The sequence below is a fragment of the Felis catus genome, chromosome X, assembly GCF_018350175.1.
Source record: "Felis catus isolate Fca126 chromosome X, F.catus_Fca126_mat1.0, whole genome shotgun sequence".
Taxonomy (NCBI): domain Eukaryota; kingdom Metazoa; phylum Chordata; class Mammalia; order Carnivora; family Felidae; genus Felis; species Felis catus.
In genome coordinates, this window is record NC_058386.1 from 114091777 (window position 1) to 114110744 (window position 18968).

Genomic DNA, 18968 nt, shown 5'->3' on the forward strand with positions numbered 1-18968 from the left:
CCAGGAGATGCCCGTGGTGCACCATGGACTACACGCACCTTGAGAGGAAAGGAACTAAAAAGCAGTTCTCAATTGTGGTGCCATGGCACGCCATGAGGTGCCGTAAGTAGTTTAGAACTAATTACTCTCTCTAAAATCAAATTAGGGAAGATTCATTATTTTCCTTCTAACAGAGAGGTAGAGGGGACCAAGAGGACCCCACCTCACCCTCCATGCCCCAGGGAACGGCAAGAGAAGTCCATCTTTCCACATGAGTGACCCTGTAGGGACTGGAGGGGCTGCCCTTGGAGGAGTGTTGGGGGAGGCAGAGGTAGGTGCCTCTCCCAAAGACATCACCTGCTCCCCAGGTAGTTACTGGCCTTAGATGCACTGGGTAGTGTCTGGAAAGCTGTGTTAAGGGAACTGGAGGTGATGGGGGGGGGCGGGGGGCTGGGCATGCTTCCGGGGTGGGCCAGGCCCAGCACTCCCATGGAGCACAGCCTGGGGTCAAGCTGGCTTCATGGCTCACTCAGAGCAGGGCCATCTGGGCTCCTCCCAGCACAGCACCCGCCCAGGTCCAGGAGGATGGAGAGGAGAAGTTGGGGCTTCAAAGAAAGAACAGCGCATCTTCTGGTATCTTGGAAAGTGATCCCTAAGGACCCCCAGCCCTGGCTGTGCTAGCCCCGAGCACAGGGTAGTTGTCTATAGTACAGGTCGTGCCTCTGAAGGCCATCTATCACGTGTAGCAGCAGAGAAAGGCTATGGTCACAGGGCTAGGGCGTTAGGATGCAGTCCTTTGGAAAGGACATCCCATCATCCCCCTAAGCTGAATTACAAGAACAGCATGAAGGGTGAGAAAAGAGATCGTAAGCTCTGGAAACAGAAGGGTGAGAGGGAACACGGGAGTGTGACCAGTCATTCTGGATTGCCCAGGCCGAGGGCTTGCTCAGAACGGAGGAATTTCAGCACAAAAGTCTGGACAGTCCCAGGCACACAGGGGAGGTTGGTCACCCAAGCATCCGGCCTCCTTCTTCTGCCTTCCTCACAGTTCATGTTCCGGCACTACATAATTCCCTGCCCCTTCCAAACGTGTGGTATTCTCAGGAAAGTTCATGTTTTCGGTGCGGTTCTGGAACATCGTTGCTTATAGAAAGTTAGCCATGATCACCGCAACTGTGAGCACTTTTACACACACATGGCGTAATTCCAGCTCCTGTACCTTTCTGCATCCCCCCAAAGGAGGAGGAAGAGCATGGAAGAGGAGAGGGATGGAGACACAAACAGGAGCTCTGATGTGGGCAGGAACACACTAATGAGTAGGAGCCTGTATTTTCAGAGGCTGCCTGTTCATCATATAAAGAAGCTGTGATCTGTGATCATATAAATAAGCCCGATGGGACAGACAAGAGCAAACCACTCACCCAATCAACTGTCGACCTTGGGTCATCAGTGGGGGTGCAAAGTCCACACATCCTCTAAAGATAACTGATCAGACCTATTTCAGGAATCCCGGGCTTGGGTTTTTCTCACACCAGTTCATCGACAAAGGGAAACAGCAGAATAGGGGTCCCTCTTTCTTTGGGGTTTAATCTTCTTCTTGGGCTGCAGGGAACAAGATGTAAAACTAAATTCAAATGAAACACTCATGTTTAGAACTCAGATGCTTTGATAAAATTTATTTATTTAAATTCAAGTTAGTTAACGTACAGTGGAGTATGGGTTTCAGGAGTAGAACCCAGGGATTCATCACTTACATACAACACCCAGTGCTCATCCCAACAAGCACCCACCTTAATGCCCATCACCCATTTAGCCCATCCCCCCACCCACCTCCCCTCCGGCAACCCTCAGTCTGTTCTCTGTATTTAGAGTCTCTTATGGTTTGCCTCCCTCTCTGTTTTTATCTTATTTTTCCTTCCCTTCCCCTATGTTCATCTGTTGTATTCCTTAAATTCCACATATGAATAAAATCATATGATATTTGTCTCTCTGTCTCTGACTGACTTATTTCGCTTAGCATAATACATTCTAGTTCAATCTACATTGTTGCAAATGGCAAAATTTCATTCTTTTTGATCCCTGAGTAGTATAGTATTCCAGTGTGTGTGTGTGTGTGTGTGTGTGTGTGTATACACATCTTCTTTATCCATTCATCAGTCCATGGACATTTGGGCTCTTTCCCATAATTTGGCTATTGTTGATAGTGCTGCTATAAACATGGGGGTGCCTGTGTCCCTTCAAGTCAGCGTTTTTTTTATTCTTTGTATAAATACCTAGTAGTGCAATTGTTGGGTCAAAAAGTAGTTTTATTTTTAACTTTCTGAGTAAACTCCATACTGTTTCCCAGAGCGGCTGCACCAGTTTGCATTCCCACCAACAGTGCGAAAGGGAGAACCCGGATGCTTTAAAAGCACAAGGTAATATGGTCTGCAACTTGCCCAGAACCCAAAGAAAAACCTCTGTTCAGCCGTTAGACGGATTGCAATATGTGTTGAAAGAAAAAACTCTTAGTCTTGTGTTGTAGATGTGAATTTCGGAAACAATTACATAGGTGTAAATATTTTTTAAATATTTATTTATTTTTGAGAGGCAGACACAGAGAGAGACAGAGAATTCCAAGCAGGCTCCACACTGTCAGTGGCAGAGCACGATGCGGGGCCCAAAGTCACGAACCGCAAGTTCACGACTTGAGCCAAAATCCAGAGTTGGATGCCTAACCGACTGAGTCACCCAGGCGCCCCTACATATATGTGAATATTAAACTTAGCTCTAGACCTCCTATTTCTACTGAAGACAGAAAACTTAACCTTACCAATTCAGTGTAAACTCTGTCATTTCTGGGTTATATCCTTTTTTCAGCCTTCTCTAAGTAAATACTTAGAAAATCCAGGATATCTTCTCTCCCCTGTTTTATTTCCTTCTTCCTGCCAGGTAGGCAGCAGGAGGTTTCATAGGGTCCTTCGATCAGTCTCAGTTCCAGGTTGGCATCTACTGTCCACGCAATTCCGCTTGCCTGTTCTTTGTAGTCCTTTGGCAAATGACATCCCGCTTCTTCCCCCTAAACTGAAAGACAAGGACAACACGAAGGGTGGGGGAAAGACAGAGTGAGCTCTGCAAACAAGAAGAGTGAGCGGGAATGTAGTAGGATGACCAACCGTCCTGGTCTGTCCAGGCTGAGTGGACATCGCTACATCCACTGCTGAAGTGCCCAAGTCCCCCTCTGACACCCGATTGCCCTGGACCCTGCAGATTCTGTATCAGCCTCGCTCTGACTGTGCAGCCCCCTCAAGTCCCCTGGTCTACTTTGAAGCACCATGCCAAAGCAACAAGAGCCAGGAGAACACGTCAGGCGACGTCTTTCTAACCATTCCGTACTGGCCTTGGCGTTAGCAAGGTGTGGTAGGGTGGAGGCCTATTTCCCTACTGGCCCCAGAATGTGCCTTGATCAGAGGATAGAGGATGCCTCTGCCTGCTCAGATGGCAAAGAAAGCAGCAGAGTGGCTCCAAGAAAGGAAGCAAAGGGGCAGGTTGCTTAGCCTGCCTCCGGTCTGGCCAGAAAGAGTCTGGGTCATCCGGGCCTGCTCACCAGAGGAGGACGGATCCCATGGACATCTAGCTACACTGTAACATCCAGGGACCAACCGAGCTTTCTTCTTCCCCCCCCCCCCCCCATCAACTAGTTATTTCTGTTATTTTCCCCTATGTTTCCAGTGAATACTGTGAGGCATCAGCTCATGTCAGTTATGTTGGCATTTCAAGGAAACACTCTTTCCCACAAGGCAGAAGCTCGTGTAAGGTGATCTTTACACATTCTCCCAGAAGCTTTGATGACTGAAGTCCCCAAATAATCTCATTCGCAAAGGTTCTAATGATGACGGCATATTGTCCTTCCCATTAGTTTACAACTGTATACTGTTTTTTTTTTAAGAGATCCCTTCTCAGTGCAAAAGACAAAGCTTTTTGATCAAGTACATACACATCTTAGGAAATGGATAGCTTTTTTTGACATGGAAATTATAATGCTGGACTTATTATAGGAGTAGCTGAAGGAAGCATGTGTTCAAAATTCTCCCAAGAGCAATTCAGCCATATGTACAAAGAAGGCTTAAAAATGTGTTCATGCATATCCTTTGTTTCAATTGCACTTCTAGGAATTTATGGTAAAAAAGAAAGATATATGCACAAGACTGTACTCGGCATGTAGAAAGGTACAAAAAGAATGTCACTTCCACTCTAACAATGAGAAAACACTGGGTAACTTATAAAAACATAACATATCTTGAGCCCAACAGAAATGTGAAGTCACAGGGGAAGCAAGTAAAATGAGTTCCAGGGTGACTAAACCCTCTTAGAAAGGAGACACGTGATCTATTTCATCTTTGGCCAGCGGAGTGAAAAATGAGGCTGCCACACAAGTGGTGGCAGCTAACATTTTAGTGAATTCTTTTTTTTTTTTTAAGTAGGCTCCACACCCAATATGGGGCTTGAACTCACGACCCCGAGATCAAGAGTCACGTGCCCTACTGACTGCACCAGCCAGGCACCCCATCTTTATGAATTCTTAAAGGCCAAATATGGGCTAGCATATTTGGAATAGCTAAGTTTGGGGGCGCCTGGGTGGCTCAGTTGGTTGAGCGTCCAACTCTTGATTTCAGCTCAGGTCATCATCCCAGGCCACGGAGCCTGCTTGGAATAGTCTGTCTGTCTGTCTCTCTCTCTCTTCTCTCCCTCTCTCTGCCCCTCTCCTTCACTTGTGTGTGCACTCTCTCTCTAAAATAATATATGGAATATATATGATATATATATATATATATATATATATATATATATATATATATATGGACTAGCTAAGTTGCAAATAGCTAAGAGCCATAGACATTAGGAGAGCCCACAGTCACTTCCACAGACCTCCACTGGGTGTTCACTAGAAAGACTTAAGGGAAGGCAGGAGACGGGGGAAAACTCCCTGGGGTAACTCAGGCACGCAGGAGTTGGTAGCTGCCACTGGGGGACTAGTACAAAGTCCCACCTGCTTCCCTAAACCTCCTCATTTACGAAGCAAAAGTATTAAGCCACTGGTGGAATGACAGCAAATCCTTTTGTTCCCATCCATGCTCCAAGCAGAAATCTATTGCTTTAGGACAAGAGATAGAAGCAAGAACCCTCTGTCCCTACAGGAGGGGCAGGATTCCATCCTGGGCTCAGGATCCTGCAAAGATACCACGCAATGACCCATATCATTTAGGAGAAGGGAAAAGAACTCCCATACTAGACCAACGACAAAAACAAAGCACAGTTTGGCTGCCACAGGGAAGAAGGGCAAGGACACAGAGCGAAACCTACCCTTGAGACCCAAGTAAACAGCACTTGTCCAAGAAAGAAGCTGAACCAAAACAAAACCTTTCCACCCCTACCAAGAGCACAGCACTGAGTAACAAGCAATAGCAGTTTAGCAAGAATGTAGAGAAGCCAACCTCTGCAGGGTATGTGTATAACAACTAGTAATTTCCCCAGGGAGGGTAATAAAAACACTGAGGAAAACCCATCAGCACCCCAATCCCATTATAAGAACAAAGTAACAGCAACCAAAATCTGGAGGAACTCGAAGACTGTGGCGTATTTAAGGTAAAGGTAGCAACAATAAAACCCACCCCCCATGGAACAACCGACTAGAATGACTCATCTCCTAACGCTAATGGCCTAACATAAGAAGAGGCGGACTCATTGGTACATTGAATACCATCTCCCCCTATTGCCAATGTTCTGCTATGCATACTGCACAGAAATCAGTAAGAAATGATAAGAAACACAAAAAAACAAGTTAAACACACACAGGCACACACAGAATCAAGAGATGACATAATCAACACAACCAGATTCAGAGCTGAACCATTTGTTGGAATTTTAAATTTTTAAACAGGGACGTAAAAAACAAACAAACAAACAAACAAACAGGGATTTTAGGGGCACTTGGGGTGGCTCAGTCAGTTGGGTGTCTGACTTTGACTCAGGTCATGATCTCACAGTTCATGGGTTCAAGCCTTGCATTGGGCTCTGAGCTGACAGCTCAGAGCCTGGAGCCTGCTTCAGATTCTTTGTCTCCCTCTCTCTCTGCCCCTCCTTCACTCATGCTGTCTCTGTCTGTCTGTCTGTCTGTCTCTCTCTCTCAAAAATGAATAAATGTTAAAATTTTGAAATAAAAAGCAGGGACTTTAAAATAAATATTATTCATATTTTAAAGGCAGAAAGTATGCTACTAGACAGAAATTTCAGTATATGTAAATAATCAACAATGGAAGAAATGGTAAAAACTAAAGGAAACCTAAAATCTATTGTTTTCACATTTTAATTGTTTAAAAAATTTTTTTAATGTTTATTTATTTTTGAGACAGAGAGAGACAGAGCATGAATGGGGGAGGGGCAGAGAGAGAGGGAGACACAGAATCGGAAGCAGGCTCCAGGCTCCGAGCTGTCAGCACAGAGCCCGACGCGGGGCTCGAACTCACGGACCGCGAGATCATGACCTGAGCCGAAGTCGGACGCTTAACCGACTGAGCCACCCAGGGGCCCCACATTTTAATTGTTTAAAAGAGAATTGATAACTTCACATTCTGAGTAACTTGGAGAAAGCATGGCCCATGCTCTTTCCCACTGAGATCAGTTACAAAATCTTGATAGAATGTGTGAGCTTCTATTGAGAGCTCTGAAAAGTAAATAGCAGGTAGATTGAAGCAGGAGATCGTAATTCAAAACATTACCAAGTGTGCAGTGAGTTTACCCTTTTCTACCTCCCCACTATCTTCCAGCCTAGACTTAATGTAGCCTAAAACCTGGAAGCAGGAATTGGCGTGGACAGAGAATGCTTCAGGAGACACCTTATAGTCACTGCTCCATGAGCAGGAAAGTAACTTGCTAATGCTCAAAGTGGAGGAAATCTACATTTAAAATTTTTTTCTCCACCCTGTCACACTCCAGCCTTCAAGAAATCCTGGATCATGGGTTTGATATTCTGATCTACTCTCTCTCCGTGATCTCATTTGTCCTTTTGCTTCCCTGGGCAAGAAATCCTGGATCAGAGGAAGCAGCAATAACGAAAGCAGCAGCCGGGTCTGGTAAGAGGCAAAAACTCTTCAGGGAGAAGAACCAGTCTCTCCAATCAAAAGAGCTAAGATCCATAATGCATTGCTGTTCTTCCCCTCCGTTCTCCCACAGACCGCGGCAAGTGTGGACATGGGGAATGCACAGCAGCATTAGGGTTAACACAGCCCCGGATGTTGAGACAGAGGACCAAAATAGGGAGGTCCAGGGAAGCAAAAGGACGCATGAGATCACAGAGAGAGAGTAGATCAGAATATCAAACCCATGAGGTTGTTTATGAAATCATTGAGCACGTGTGAATCTGACCCTAAACAGCATAATGTAACTGTGAGAACTGAAAGAAGGGAGAAGCCCCTCACTCGGGTCCCAGACTAGCCTCTGGGTGACGCAGATAGGGCAAAAATCACTCTGAAAGTGGAACAATGAAAACACAGGCCACAGAAGGCTGGTTGGAAGTGGTGTCCTAAACAACACAGTGTTGACTGCCTGCGAAAAAGCTAAAATGTAGATGTTCTCCATTTGATTTAAACAAAAGCCAGAATCCCTTAATATGGTATTTAAAAAAAAATTTTTTTTGATGTTTTATTTATTTTTGAGAGAGAGACAGAGCACAAGCGGGGGGGGGGGGGGGGTAGAGTGAGAGAGAGACCGATCCAGAATCTGAAGCAGGCTCCAGATTCTGAGCTGTCAGCACAGAGCCCGACATAGGTCTTGAACTCAAGAACCTCAAGATCATGACCTGAGCTGAAGTCAGACGCTTCACCGACTGAGCCACCCAGGCGCCCCCTCATAATATGGTATTTAAAACACCCAATATAGGGGCACCTGAGTGGCTCAGTTGGTTGAGCATCCAACTTTGGCTCAGGTCATGATCTCACGGTCCGTGAGTTCGAGCCCTGCGTCGGGCTCTATGCTGACAGCTCAGAGCCTGGAGCCTGCTTCCGATTCTGGGTCTCCCTCTGTTTCTCTGCCCCTTCCCCACTTGTGCTCTCTCTCCCTCTCAAAAATAAATAAACATAAAAAAATTCAAATAAAGAAATAAAAACAAAACACCCAACATAAAATCCAAAATGGCTAAACATATAAAGAACCAGGAAAATGTAAATTTTAGAACTGAAAAATACAATGACTAAAATAAAACACAGACTGGCTGGGCTCCGTAGCAGAATGGAGAGAACAGAGGAAAACATCAGCGAAATTGAAGATAAGTCAATATAAATCATCTACTCGGAAAAACAAAGAGGAACAAAATAAATTCAAAAACAGAGCCTCAGGCACGCAGAAACAAAACCAAAGGCTTAACAGTTTTGTCGCTGAGATCTCAGAAAGGAGAAGAGAGGGCTGTGCAACAAATATTTGAAGAAATTTTGACGGAAAACTTCCCCGACGTGGTGCGGTTTTCTTGTAGCCTCCGTGGGTTCCGATGAGAAACCTCTCACTGCGATTGTTTCCTCCCTATAATCAAAGTGTCATTTTTCTCTCACTGCTTTAAAGATTTTTCCATTGCCTTTATTTTACAAAGTTTAATCATAATGTTTGTTCAAGTTTTTTTAACCTGTTCTTTGCCACATTGGGGGAGTTCCCGGCCCTTACTCTAAGTACTTTTTCAGCTCTGTTTTCTTGTTTTATCGCCCTCAGGACTCTTACTATATTAATGTTAGATATTTTGCTATAATTCTACAGGTTCCTGAGGCTCTACTCAATTTTTTTTCAGTTTTCTTTTTTGTTGTTGTTCCAGCTGCCTGATTCTTTCCTCCACACACGCCCCCACCCCACCGTTTTGTTGTTGAACCCATGCACAGTTTTCTAGTTCAGTTGTGTTTTCAGTTGTACAAGTTACATCTTGTTCTTCTTTGCATCCTCTCTACATTTGTTAAGGCTTTCTATTTCTTTGCTGTGGTTTTTTATTTTTTCACTTTTTTTAAAGTGTATTTGTAATTGCTCCTTTACATAATTTTTTTAACTTTTTTTTACTGTTTATTTTTGAGAGAGAGAGACAGAGAGAGAGAGAGAGAGAGAGAGAGAGAGAGAGAGCGCGCATGACCAGGGGAGGGGCAGAGACAGAGGGAGACACAGAATCCGAAGTAGGCTCCAGGCTCTAAGCTGTCAGCACAGAGCCCGACGCAGGGCTCGGATTCACAAACCATGAGATCATGATCTGAGCCGAAGTCAGAGGCTTAACGGACTGAGCCACCCAGGCGCACCTCTCCTTTATATAATTTTTATGATGGCTGCCTTTAAACCTTTGTCAGATAATTCTCACACCTAAGTCATCTAGATGTTGGCATCTCTTGATTATCTTTTTTCATTCAGTTTGAGATCTTCCTGGGTTTTTTGTGTGTAATTTTCTATTGAAACTTGGGGAATTCAGTAGGTTGAGCTTCCAACTCTTGATTTCAGCTCAGGTCATGATCTCAAGGGTCGTGGAACTGAGCCCCACATCAATGCTTGGGATTCCCTCTCTCTCTCTCTCTCAATAAATAAATAAATAAATAAATAAATAAATACAAGAAATTTGGGGAATATTATGTTATGAAACTCTGAATCGAATTCATTTAAACCTTAGTTTTCTTTCTCTGACAGCACTCTGGCAGGGTGAGGGTCAGATGGTCTTATTGCTGAGAAGTGGGGTGAGAAATCCAAGTTTCCCACTTGGCCTCCACTGACAGTCACTTAATTGGTGCCTGGCCTGAAGGGGCAGGAGTTCCTGTTATTGCACCCAAATGACCTTCACTCACACCATGAGGTGGGGGCTCATTACTAGCTGCCAGGAATGAAAGTTGGGTTTCTCAGACACTGACTTGGTGGCAGTACTGGGTCACCTTGTTATATCTGCAAATGTGGAACTCCAGGCTCCCCACTCTGTCTTTACTGGTATTAGTGGGAGCAGGGCCACTATGGCAATGGGATGAAGTGTAGCAGAAGTATCATAAAGAGTCTGTCCTGCTAGGCTGCCTCTTTCCTAGTCCTGTGGCTAGAGAGAATGTGCTTTATTTATTAAATGTTTATTTATTTATTTTGAGAGTGACAGAGTGTGTGCAAGTGAGCAGGAGAGGGGCAGAGGTACAGGGAGAGAGAGAATCCCAAGCAGGCCCTATGCTCAGCACAGAGCCTGACACAGGGCTCGATCTCACGACAGTGAGATCATGACCTGAGCCGAAATCAAGAATCAGATGCTCAACTGACTGAGCCACCCAGGCACCCTGAGAACATGCTTTCATTAGGGTGGCTTCTTCTTCTTCCTCTTCCTCTTCTTCCTTTTCTTATTCTTCCTTTTCTTCCTCCTCTTTCTCTTCTTCTTCTTCCTCCTCCTTCTTCTTCTCTCTTTTTTTGGGGGGGGAGGGGTGGGGAGGAAGGGGGCTGTGCCCATTGCTGTTTCTGTGTCGCTGACTTCTTCAGCTCCAAGTCTGGGACCTAGGAGCAAAATGAAACCCAGGGAACTCAGTACCATGTTGCACCTCAGACCCCGAGGTCCATCGACAGTTTGCACTCTTCTCCGTGTTTCAAAATCTTTTTATATTTGTTATATAACTTCCAGGGCTTTTAGTTGTACTTAGCAGAAAAGAAGAAAAAGTATGTCTACTCCATCTTCTTTGAAGTGGAAGTCCTCCAAAAATATTTAAGGAATTAAAATGATACAAAGTGTGTTCTCTGGATAAAAAATAAATAAACTACAAGTCAATAACAGAAAGACATCTGGAATACCCTCAAATATTTGGAAATTAAGAGATACACTTCCTTTTTTTAAAGTTTATTTATTCTTAGAGAGAGAGAGAAAGGGACAGCATGAGTGGAGGAGGGACAGAGAGAGAGAGAGAGAGAGAGAGAGAGAGAGAGAGAATCCCAAGCAGGCTCCATACTGCCAGCACAGAGCCCGACATAGCAGAGCTCAATGTCATGAACCACAAGATCATGACCAGAGCTGAAATCAAAAGTGGGACACTTAACCCACTGAGCCACCCAGGCACCTCAAGATATGCTTCTAAATAACTTATGAAACAATACAGAAGTCCCAAGGAGAATCAGAAAACAATTTGAGTTGAATAAAAATAAAACATACTTTAGTCAAACTTTGTTACATGCAGCTAAACCAGGGTGGACAGGGGGATTTTACAGCAGTCAATGCATAAATTAGAAAAAAGCATAAGTCTCAAATCAACAATCTGAGCTGCCACCTCAAAAACTAGAAAGAGTACAGGAAATTAAACCCAAAACAAACAAAACGAAGGAAATAATAAAGAGAAGATAAAATTAAGAAAAAAACCCACCACACACAAAAAAATCAATGAAACTAAATTTTGTTTCTTTGAAAAGATCAGCAAAACTGATCCACCCACGAAAAAAGAGGAGACACAAATTATCAACATCCCAAATAAGACTAGTGATATAACTATAGTTTGCAAAGATATTTAAAAGATATTAAGGCCATTTTATGAACAACTTTGTGCCAATAAATTTGGTAACCTTATGAAACTGAAATATACACTGAGAAACAAAACCACTAAAGTTACTCCGGAAAAGGAGATCACCTGCGTAGCCTTATGACTTACATTAAAGAAACAGAATTTATAGTCAAAACATTCCCACAAACAAAGCCCCAATCCTCAGGTTAAAAACCTCCCCAAAGAAAACAACTGAGCCAAAAGAAGAAGGAATAGTTAACAACTCAGAGTTTATGGGGCCATCTCTATCCTAATATCAAACCGAAGACATTACAAGAAAGAAAAAAAAAAAAACTAGAGAACAATAACCCTTCTGAATACAGATATGAAAAAACCTTAACAAGATATTGGCATATTTAACCTAACAATATATAAAAAGAATAATATAATATACTCAAGTACAGTTTAACCCAAGAATGTAAAGTCGGTTCAAAACTTTGTCAAGGACCAATAAAGCAATTCACTATAATAAATTTTAAAAATTTTTTACATTTTCTCACTCCATGCCACAAAAATATTTGACAAGATTCAACACACACTCACGTTAAAAACTCTCCAGAAACAAGAATAAAAGAGAAATTCCTAACATTGATAAAAAGCATCTATAAAAAACTACAGCCAGCAGATATTCTCTAGAATAAGACAGAGATGTCCACTCTTACCTCTCTTATTCAACACTGTGCTGGAGATCCTAGCTACAAATAAAATAGAAGAAAATACTTTTCCTACTCTCAAATCAAAAGCTATTTGAAAGGGATAACACTACCTTCATTCTTAAAAGACATGATTGTTTCTGTGGAAAATGTCAATGTACTATAAAGCTTCTAGAACAGGGGTGCCTGGGTGGCTCAGTCGGTTAAGAGGCTGATCTTGGCCCAGGTCATGACATCATGGTTTGTGAGTTTGAGCCTGGCATTGGGCTCCATGTTGATGGTGTGGAACCTGCTTGGGATTCTCTCTCTCTCCCTCTCTCTCTCTCTGCCCCTGCCCCCACTCGCATTTGGATGCTCTCTCTGTCAAAATAAATAAATAAACTTTTTTTAAGAAAGCCTTTAAAAAAAATCTAGAACAAATGAGTTGATCAAAGTCATAGGATATAACGTCTACTATATACAAAAAATCAGTTGTATTTCTATATGTTAGCAACAAACAATTGGAACTGAAATTTATTTATTTATTTGGAACTGAAATTTAAAATGAAGCATTGCTTTTTACAATATCACCAAAAGGATAAAATAGTTATGTATAATCTAACAAAATACATGCAAGATCTGTATCCTGAAAAAATATCTACATTGTAGCACTGTTTTTAATAGATATACACCACAAGCTAGATAGAACGCCAATAATAGACGACTGGATGAATAATGTATGGTTCTTTCAAACAGAGGAATGCTTTCAATCACTTAAAAAGATATTGCCGATTACTATTTATCAAAATGTGTTTTTAAGTATTTATGTGTTTTAAAAGTTTAAACTAGCATCCGCAGTAATATTTTGTTTCAAACTACACCCATGTGTGCAGAAGAATGAACTGCAACACACAGCAAGATTTAAAGAACAAATACCTCTGAGTGACAGACTGTTTAAATTTTTATATCTACTTATCTGCTCCTCTTCACTTGTAGACATAGCTAATGTAATAAAAAATAATAAATATTTTCAGCCATTAAATTTGGTCTCCGTTGGCACTCTTGTATGGTTAAGAAGGAATGTTAGGGGGCGATATGCATGTAAAATCTTTCTGAATTTCTCTTCACCCTTACCATCTTCATTGGAGTAGCTCTCTAGGTAAATGTGGCCTCAACCTTAACCTTACCATATTGCGATTTGGATAGTTCAATTTGACCTTCATATTTTCAACATTCTGGAATTTCAATGGCATTTCCTATTTCCTTAAGATACTTTGAGAGACACTGATATTTTTGAGATATGCTGATATTTTGACATTCGTATACCATTTTGCATTTTTGAGTTTCCTTTATTTTAGACCTGTTGCATTGGGCGTGACGTGACACTTCGCTAATTCCAAGATTAGTTTTCATCAAACAATAGTTTAAATGATCACATTTCTATTTGCATTCAAAAATATCATGTAAGTATTCACATCACGTGTATATTTAATTCAGATACTGCTGAGGCAAATAATTTCTGTTTTACTCGTACTGTCTGTATTGGAAAAAAAATCACTATTTTACATCTTGAATGATTATGTTAAAATGTTCCTCAGCAGAAATCAGATCCTGAATTGTCAACAAAGTCTTCTGCCTGATATATATTTTTTTGCAGGTCAGCACCCACTGGTCAGTCACTGGATTTGAAGAAGAACTCTGGCCCATAATATGAATTCTAGCATATGATTATGGAATTGAGTAAAAACACTGGGAACTGACTTAACTGTGACGCATCTACAACATACAGCATATGGCACTTCAGAGAACAGGGTGCTTCGATTCTAAATCCTGGCTTACTGACCAGGGATCTTGGGGAAGTTACTTCGTCTCTCTCTTGGCCTGTATTTCCTCCCTTGTAAAATCGGGACAATGCCAGTACCTTCCTCAGAGGGATGATATGAAGATTAATGAAGTCACTACATGTAAAGTGCTTAGAATAGTGCCTGGTATTCAACAAATATTCTCTATTTTGGTGAATAAACTGGTGGTTTGGAATAGAGTAGGTTCAGGATACAGAAGAAATGAACGTTGGATTAAAAGACCCTAATGGTGGGGCGCCTGGGTGGCGCAGTCAGTTAAGCGTCCGACTTCAGCCAGGTCACGATCTCGCGGTTCGTGAGTTCGAGCCCTGCGTCGGGCTCTGGGCTGATGGCTCGGAGCCTGGAGCCTGTTTCCGATTCTGTGTCTCCCTCTCTCTCTGCCCCTCCCCCGTTCATGCTCTGTCTCTCTCTGTCCCAAAAATAAAATAAAACGTTGAAAAAAAAAAAAAAAGACCCTAATGGAAAACAACAGCAACGCAAGATGGCAGCCACCATGGGCTCGGGAGTAAAGGTCCCTCGCAATTTTTGACTGTCGAAGAATGGGAAGAAAGCCAGAAAGGAGTAGGGTCTAGAAGGTGATGAAGACCTGACACTTACAAGATGGACAGGGATGATAATTGGGCCTCCAAGGATAATCTATGAAAACCAAATATACAGCCTTAAAATAGAATGTGGACCGAAATACCCAGCAGCAACCTTCCCCCCCCCCCCCCCCCGCTTTGTAAGATTTGTAACAAAAATTAAGGGGCGCCTGGGTGGCGCAGTCGGTTAAGCGTCCGGCTTCAGCCAGGTCACGATCTTGCGGTCCGTGAGTTGGAGCCCCGCGTCAGGCTCTGGACTGATGGCTCAGGGCCTGGAGCCTGTTTCCGATTCTGTGTCTCCCTCTCTCTCTGCCCCTCCCCCGTTCATGCTCTGTCTCTCTCTGTCCCAAAAATAAATAAACGTTGAAAAAAAAATTAAAAAAAAAATTAATATGGAGTTAACAGTTCTAATGGAGTGGTGGACCTAAGAGTCATATCAGTGCTAGCAAAATGACAGAATTCACATAGCATCAAAGTCATCCTGTAAGAGCTCTGGCGCCTAATGATGTCAAAAGAAACCATGAAACTCCCTCAGCTGCCCCCCCACCGCCAGGACAGTGTTACAGCAATTAATGAAAAAGAAAAACTACAGCCCCTCCCCCTCCCCCCAATTCGATTTAAGCGGTCTTCATTTTCCACAATAGTAAATTTTCTAGATATGTCTTGTAGACCTCAAAGTACTAGAAAGGAAGCTCCCATTCAAAGGCAATTTATCTTAAGATACTGTAAACAATACTGATTTTTTGTCCATGTAAAATGTAAGTTGTGCTATTAAAAAAAAAAAAAGACCCTAATGGATCTAATGACAGCTACGTGACTAGTAAAATATACCAACACTGACCTACTGAGTACTGAATTTCATATACCTGTGCTAATTGCTAAATCATAGTGAAAGGGCGGGCCTACGCCAGCCGACTCCATCTTGTTCTGTGTCCTTCACCTTGACCACACCTCCTCCCCTCGAGTAAACCCTCCCTAACCTGCCGGACCCTTCCCCAGGACCCCTCCCCAGCCAATCGGCTGAGGCCATAGCCATTACCTCACCAACTGCCCCCAGGCCCCAATAAAACCTTTGTCCTTTTGAAACTCTCTCCCTTTCCCTGGTATCTCACCGCTGCGTCGGTGCAGGTAGGGGATTGAGCTCGAGCTAGCTCGAATAAAGGCTCTTTGCTTTTGCATCGGACTCGGCTCCCTAGTGGTCTTTGGGGATCATGAATTCTGGGCATAACAATAGCATTACCTGGATTAATGTAATCTTCCAATAACCATATGGAATAAGCATGAGCATCTCCATTTCGTAAGCAGCGTAACACAGTGGGAATGTTATGGAACCTGGTCTGGATCACCCGGTGGAAGAACCAAGTGACACTCAGAGATCTTGGAAGGCAGGAGGTTGATTTCACACCGGCGGGCTCAGAGGAGATCACTCTCCAGAGGTCTGAGCCCCCAGCATAAGCAGAGGGAACAACTTCTAGTCTGCCGCTTCCGCATTCCGCATTAGTAGTAATTTGGCTGGAGGCAAGCCGGGTAGGAAGAAGAACCCGGAAGGGGAGTCTTCGGTCTGGGACTGGAATTTCCCTGTCAGTCCTGTCGGCCATCTTATAACAGATCTTTCCCTATCAGTAAAAATTCAGATCAAGAATCACATTTCCAGGGTTTGAATCATGGAATAGTACTTATCAGCTACCTGATCAGGGGTGGATCGTTTAAACATCCAAAGCTTCAGTTTCCCCATCTCTAAACTGGGGACCACTGAAGGCACAAGAGGCCTACATCATGGAATTATTGTGAGAATTCAATGAGCCATTGCATATTAAGGTCTTAGAGTAGGCAGAAAGAGTGAGGGGTCCCCAGAGAAAGAAAGAGGAGACAGACACAGCTTCTAGAAAACAAAGAGAAGCCATCTTAGCTCCCTACCCCACCCCACCCCACCCCCGCCCCTATTTTCTGTGATCTGTGCCTCACTGGCTCTATTCGCCCTAGCACACTCTTTGCAGAACTTCCCTAGGAGGTGTTAGAAGAAATGCAAAAACCTTAGTAGTTAAGGATTTTAAGGGAACAAAGGGAATACAAAACCTAATTGTCTCTACCAGGCCAGGAAACAGCCTAACCAAATCAGAGACAATAAATCAAGGGGGAAACTCCCAGTGCTGTTTCAAAAGTAAAGACTGACTTAATGCACCGTCTTGGGTTGTTTTTGCAGGACTGAAACTGGGCCTCCTGTGTAGGGTTAATGAGGTTAAAACTGTCACCAGCAAGACTCCCCCTCCCCCCCACTGAACTCCTTCTTCACTGGAAAGCTAACCTTGTTTTAGAGGCAAACAACACAAAGCACTCCCTGGGCCCTGGATTCGTTTGAGCTCTAACCACCTACTCACACCTGCGCAGATGGACCAGCGTTGCCTCTACCTCATTATTATGTTGAAATATCCGCCCAAGGAGAAACACAAACCTCATTAACATAACATACAACCATGATACCCACCCCTACAGATGATGACTCCGCTTTCTGAGAATTCATCCTAACCTGAAATAAAAGGGACTCACTCACTCTTGCACGGGGGAGTCATGGTTTGTGAACTATTCCCACCCCCCCACCCCCGAACTCCTTGTTTGCAGCAAAAGTAGTTTTCCTTTGTGTGACATCTCCACATGGTGTGGTCTCTACCTGTAACTCACTAAGGAGCGAAGTCACATTAGTGCAGTTACACTGACACAGAAAAGATCAAGAATTCTTATCTGTTCTTACTGCTACTGGAATAGGTGATCATAAACACATTGTCCTGGGTCACAAAGCTGCCTAATTCTCCATGTGCAGAACCATGTGCTGCTTGTGATGGCAATCCAATTCCCCTTTCTCAGTTTCAGTGGAGCTCCTCATCTTTAAAAATAAGTGTGATCTCTGTACTATAAAGCTCTCCCTAAAAGGCGATTCCTGGATGGGCTGAGATAATCTGAAGGAAAATTTTATAGTTTTAAGTACACAGTTAGGGAATGGAAAAAACTGAAATTAATGAGATAAAAGGTCGAATCAAGAGGTAAGAAAAAATAACAAGAAACACAAAGCAAAAAAAGAAGGGGGTGATAAAAATAAAATTCAAAATGAAATATTACTAAAAACAATAGAAATGATCAACATCCTGAGTTGGTTATCTGAAAAGACAAATAAGTAACAGAAATGAAAAAGAGGGCGTTAATAAGATACTGTAGAAATGTAAAGATAATAAAGGGACACCATGAACAATGGATGCCGATAAATTTGAAAATCAGACAGATTGATCGTGTTTGTAAGAATCTGCTTAAATTGATCCAGAATATACAGACTAAAGCACTAGAGAAACTGAATTAGTAGTCAAACAAATCTAAGTTCAAAATAAGCAGATTGCATGTTTTCTTTTCCACCTGGTTGATTTGAGATTATTTATGAGAGGAGGTGAAGTCTTTATCGCAGTGGTTTTCCAAGTGTTTTTATTCTCATTCCCCAAGAGAATTTCTAAGAACAACGCACCTCTTTGCACATTTCAAAAATGACTTTTTCTTTGTCTTATGTGTAAGTAGGTACGAGGAATACAATTTCCCACATATTGTTAATAAAACTATGAAACCATTATTTACTACTCACCATTATCTACTTTAAATATACATAGTTCCTGTTCTTCCTTGACGTCATATATCCATTCTGTTGCCCAGATTTTTATCATAATATATGCTGGTGCCTGAGTATCTATAAATAAGTCACAGAAAACAAAACATACATTGAAATTAATTTTTTTTAAATGTTCTATAAACACCGGTCTCTATGTGTTATTTTTTTTTCTTCTGGATTGATTTATAATTATAATTACCAGCATTATATTTTGTTTAAGACAATATTAATATTAAATGTTTTGATAAAAATTATTAAACCTAAAATAAAACTTTATTGCAAATTCATCTCTTGATGCATTGGATCAGGATAGGCTCTTGATTAATTTACACATCTCTGAATTAATACTACTTTAAAAATTTTCTTTTAATGTTTATTTTTGAGAGAGAGAGAGAGAGAGAGACAGAGCATGAGTAGGGGAGGGGCAGAGAGGGAAACACAGAATCTGAAACAGGCTCCAGGCCCTGAGCTGTCAGCACAGAGCCTGACACCGGGCTGGAACTCACAAACTGTAAGATCATGACCTGAGCCGAAGTCAGTCGCTTAACCCACTGAGCCACCCAGGCGCCCTGAATTAATACTACTTTCTGGCAGAATGAGACACATGACAGCATCAGTTCTATCCTTCTGTTGCATTTTTGTATATATAAGGGCTAAGAAGCTTTGCTCCATAAACAACTAGAAGGAGTTTGGTATAGCAAAGTCAGTCAATTCCCTAAAGTCTTTCT

At 42.5% G+C, this 18968-nt stretch overlaps 1 long non-coding RNA gene and 1 pseudogene across 2 annotated transcripts in view; one reads left to right on the forward strand and one right to left on the reverse strand.

Annotated features, from left to right (window-relative positions):
* Nucleotides 1-553: 553 nt before the first annotated feature.
* Nucleotides 554-18968, reverse strand: part of LOC123383359 — a 46162-nt gene continuing 27747 nt past the window's right edge. For both annotated transcript variants that reach the window (XR_006593015.1, XR_006593014.1), the window contains 3 exons: nt 18217-18318; nt 2792-3042; nt 554-1581 (listed from right to left, as the gene is read on the reverse strand). This is a non-coding gene — a long non-coding RNA (uncharacterized LOC123383359). The remainder of the gene's footprint in view (nt 1582-2791; nt 3043-18216; nt 18319-18968) is intronic.
* Nucleotides 14495-15167, forward strand: LOC123383358 (annotated as a pseudogene).